The following is a 5,171-nucleotide window of genomic DNA, read 5'->3' on the forward strand; positions in this document are numbered from 1 at the left end:
TCTTTTTGCTATTTTTTTCGCAATTTTCTTCCCAGGGCCGAGTATGAACGGAATTCGGGACTAAAATTTTTCTCTCTTTCTAGGCCTATCTCATCCCGTTTTGGCCAAAAACACTGCCGGAAAGAGGGTTTTTAATTTTTTGAATTTTTTTGCTATTTTATTTCGCAATTTTCTTCCCCGGGCCGAGTATGAACGAAATTCAGGACTAAAACTTTTTTTTTCTCTTTTTCGGCCTATCTAATCCCGTGTTTGCTTAAAATAATGCCGGAAAGAGGTTTTTTAATTTTTTGATTTTTATTTCTATTTTTTTTGGTATTTTCATGCCAGGATCGAGTAGGAACAGAATTCTGGGCTAGATTTTTTTTTTTCTTTCTCGGCCCTTCTAATTTTGTTTTGGCTAAAAACACTGCCGGAAAGAGGGTTTTTAATTTTTTGAATTTTTTTGCTATTTTATTTCGCAATTTTCTTCCCCGGGCCGAGTATGAACGGAATTCGGGACTAAAATTTTTCTCTCTCTTTCTAGGCCTATCTCATCCCGTCTTGGCTAAAAATATTGCCGGAAAGAGGGTTTTTAATTTTTTGATTTTTATTTCTATTTTTTTTGGTATTTTCTTGCCCATATCGACTAGGAACATAATTCTGGGCTAAATTTTTTTTTTTTTCTCTTTCTCGGCCTATCTAATCCTGTTTTGGCTAAAAATAATGCTGGAGAGGGGTTTTTTAATTTTTTAAATTTTTTTGCTATTTTTTTCGGAATTTTCTTGCTCGGGTCGAGAAAGAATGGAATTCGGGACTAAAATTTTTTTTCCTCTTTCTCGGCCTATCTCATCTCGTTTTCCCCAGAAATAATGCCGGAATAAGGTTTTTTAATTTTTTGAATTTTTTTGCTTTTTTTTTTCGGAATTTTCTTGCCGGGGTCAAGTATGAAAGGAATTCGGGACTAAAATTTTTTTCACTCTATCTCGGCCTTTCTCATCCCGTTTTGGCTAAAAATAATACCGGAAAGAGGTTTCTTAATTTTTTGAATTTTATTGCTATTTTCTTCGGAATTTTCTTGCCGGGGTAGAGTATGAACGGAATTTGGGACTAAAATTTTTTTCGCTCTTTCTCGGCCGATCTCATCCTGTTTTGGCAAAAAATAATGCCGGAAAGAGGTTTTTTAATTTTTTGAATCTTTTTGCTATTTTTTTCGCAATTTTCTTCCTCGGGCCGAGTATGAAGGGAATTCGGGACTAAAATTTTTCTCTCCTTCCCGGCCTATCTCATCCCGTTTTGGCTAAAAATAACGCCGGAAAGGGGTTTTTTAATTTTTTTGAATTTTTTTGCTATTATTTTCGGAATTTTCTGGCCCAAGTTGAGAATGAATGGAATTCGGGAATAAAATTTTTTATCCTCTTTCTCGGTCTATCTCATCCCGTTTTCCCTAGAAATAATGCTGGAATGAGGTTTTTTAATTTTTTGAATTTTTTTGCTATTTTTTTCGGAATTTTCTTGCCGGGGTCGAGTATGAACGGAATTCGGGACAAAATTTTTTTTTGCTCTTTCTCGACATATCTCATCCCGTATTGGCTAAAAATAATGCCGGAAAGAGGTTTTTCCATATTTTGAATTTTTTTGCTATTTTTTTCGGAACTTTCTTGCCCGGGTCGAGTATGAACGGAATTTGGGACTAAAATTTTTTTCTCACTTTCTCAGCCAATCCCAAACCATTAGAAATAATGTCGGAATTAACTTTTTTAATTTTTTGAATATTTTTGCTATTTTTTTCGCAATTTTCTTCCCGGGGACGAGTATGAACGGAATTCAAGACTAAAATTTTTCTCTCTTTCCTGGCCTATCTCATGTCGTTTTGGCTAAAAATAATGCCGGAAAGGGGTTTTTTAATTTTTTGAATTTTTTTGCTATTTTTTTCGGAATTTTCTTGCCCTAGTCGAGAATGAATGGAATTCGGGACTAAAATTTTTTTTCGACTTTCTCGTTCTATCTCATCCCGTTTTCCCAAGAAATAATGCCGGAATGAGGTTTTTTAATTTTTTGAATTTTTTTGCTTTTTTTTTTTTTTCGGAATTTTCTTGTCGGGGTCGTGTACGAACGGAATTCGGGACTAAAATTTTTTTCGCTCTTTCTCGGCCTATCTCATCCCGTTTGGCTAAAAATAATACCGGAAAGAGGTTTCTTAATTTTTTAAATTTTTTTGCTATTTTTTTTGGAATTTTCTTGCCGGGGTCGAGTATGAACGGAATGTGAGACTCAAATTTTTTTCACTCTTTCTCGGCCTATCTCATCCCGTTTTGGCGAAAAATAATGCCGGAAAGAGGTCTTTTAATTTTTTGATTTTTTTTCTATTTTTTTTGGAATTTTGTTTCCCGGATCGAGTATGAACGGAATTCGGGACAAAATTTTTTTTTTCTCTTTCTCGGCCAATCTCATCCCGTTTTTGCTAAAAATAATGCCGAAAGGGGTTTTTTAATTTTTTGAATTTTTTTGCTTTTTTTTTTTTGAACTTTCTTGCCCGGGTAGAGTATGAACAAAATTTGGGACTAAAATTTTTTTCTCACTTTCTCTGCCACTCTCAAACCGTTTCGGATAGAAATAATGTCGGAATTAACTTTTTTAATTTTTTGAAATTTTTTAGTATTTTTTTTGGAATTTTCTAGAACGGGTTGGGTAGGAACAGAATTCTGGGCTAAATTTTTTTTTTTTTTCTCTTTCTCGGCCTCTCTAATCCTGTTTTGGCTAAAAATAATGCTGGAAAGGGGTTTTTTAATTTTTTGAACTTTTTTGCTATTTTTTCGGAATTTTCTTGCTCGGGTTGAGAATGAATGGAATTCGGGACTAAAATTTTGTTTCCTCTTTCTCGGCCTATCTCATTCCGTTTTTCCTAGAAATAATGCCGGAATGAGGTTTTTTAATTTTTTGAATTTTTTTGCTTTTTTTTTTTTTTTTCGGAATTTTCTTGCCGGGGGTCGAGTATGAACGGAATTCGGGAGTAAAATTTTTTTCGCTCTTTCTCGGCCTATCTCATCCCGTTTGGCTAAAAATAATACCGGAAAGAGGTTTCTTAATTTTTTGAATTTTTTTGCCATTTTTTTGGGAATTTTCTTGCCGGGGTTGAGTATGAACGGAATTCGAGACTAAAATTTTTTTTCGCTCTTTCTCCGCCTATCTCATCCCGCTTTGGCTAAAAATAATGCCGGAAAGGGGTTTTTTAATTTTTTGAATTTTTTTGCTATTTTTTTTCGCAATTTTCTTCCCAGGGTCGAGTATGAACAGAATTCGAGACTAAAATTTTTCGCTCTTTCTACGCTTATCTCATCCTGTCTTGGCTCAAAATATTGCCGGAAAGAGGGTTTTTAATTTTTTGAATATTTTTCTATTTTATTTCGCAATTTTCTTCCCCGGGCCGAGTATTTACGAAATTTGGGACTAAAACTTTTTCATTCTCTTTTTCGGCCTATCTCATCCCATTTTTGCTAAAAATAATGCTGGAAAGAGGTTTTTTAATTTTTTGATTTTTATTTCTGTTTTTTTTGGTATTTTCTTGCCCGGATTGAGTAGGAACAGAATTCTGGGCTAATTTTTTTTTTCTTTCTCGGCTATCTAATCCTATTTTGGCTAAAAATATTGCTGGAAAGGGGTTTTTTAATTTTTTGAATTTTTTTGCTTTTTTTTTTTTTCGGAATTTTCTTGCTCGGGTCGAGAATGAATGGTATTCGGGACTAAAATTTTTTTCGCTCTTTCTCATCCTATCTCTTCCCGTTTTTGCTAAAAATAATGCCGGAAAGAGGTTTTTCAGTTTGTTCAATTTTTTTGTTATTTTTTTTCACAATTTTCTTCCCAGGGCAGAGTATGTACGGAATTCGGGACTAAAATTTTTATCTCTCTTTCTAGACCTATCTCATCCCGTCTTGGCTAAAAATATTGCCGGAAAGAGGGTTTTTAATTTTTTGAATTTTTTTGCTATTTTATTTCGCAATTTTCTTCCCCGGGCTGAGTATGAACGAAATTTGGGACTAAAACTTTCTTTTTCTCTTTTTCGACCTATCTCATCCCGTTTTTGCTAAAAATAATGCCGGAAAGAGGTTTCTTAATTTTTTGATTTTTATTTCAATTTTTTTTGGTATTTTCTTGCCCGGGTCGAGTCTGAACAGAATTCAGGTCTAAATTTTTTTTTCTCTTTTTCAGCCTATCTCATCCCGTTTTGGCTAAAAATAATGCCAGAGAGAGGTTTTTTTATTTTTTGAATTTTTTTACTATTTTTTTCGCAATTTTCTTCCTGGGGACGAGTATGAACGGAATTTGAGACTAAAATTTTTCTCTCTTTCCTGGCCTATCTCATCCCGTTTTCGCTAAAAATAAAGCCGGAAATGGGTTTTTTAATTTTTTGAATTTTTTTGCTATTTTTTTCGGAATTTTCTTGCCCTAGTCGAGAATGAATGGAATTCGGGACTAAAATTTGTTTTCCTCTTTCTCGGTCTATCTCATCCCGTTTTGGCTATAAATAATGCCGGAAAGAGGTTTTTCAATTTTTTGAATTTTTTTGTTATTTTTTTTGGAATTTTTTAGCTCGGGTTGGGTAGGAACAGAATTCGGGACTAAAATTTTTTTCGCTCTTTCTCGGCCTATCCTATCCCGTTTTGGCTAAAAATAATGCCGGAATAAGGATTTTTAATTTTTTGAATTTTTTTGATATTTTTTTCTGAATTTTCTTGCCCGGGTCAAGTATGAGCGGAACTGTGGACTAAAATTTTTTTCTCTCTTTCTCAGCCACTCTCAACCAATTTTTGGATAGAAATAATGTCGGAATTAACTTTCTTAATTTTTTGAATTTTTTTGCTATTTTTTTTTTTTTGGAATTTTCTAGCTTGGGTTCGGTAGGAACAGAATTCGGGACTAAAAGTTTTTTCTCTCTTTCTAGGCCTATCTCATCCCGTTTGGCTAAAAATAATGACAGAGGGAGGATTTTTCATTTTTTGAATTTTTTTGCTATTTTTTAGCAATTTTCTTCCGGGGGACGATTATGAATGGAATTCGAGACTAAATTTTTTTTCTCTTTTTTGGCATATCTCATCCCGTTTTGGCTAAAAATAATGCCGAAAAGAGGTTTTTCAATTTTTTGAATTTTTTTGCTATTTATTTTGGAATTTTCTAGCTCGGGTTGGGTAGGAACA

The sequence above is a fragment of the Quercus lobata genome, unplaced genomic scaffold, assembly GCF_001633185.2.
Source record: "Quercus lobata isolate SW786 unplaced genomic scaffold, ValleyOak3.0 Primary Assembly Scq3eQI_24, whole genome shotgun sequence".
Taxonomy (NCBI): domain Eukaryota; kingdom Viridiplantae; phylum Streptophyta; class Magnoliopsida; order Fagales; family Fagaceae; genus Quercus; species Quercus lobata.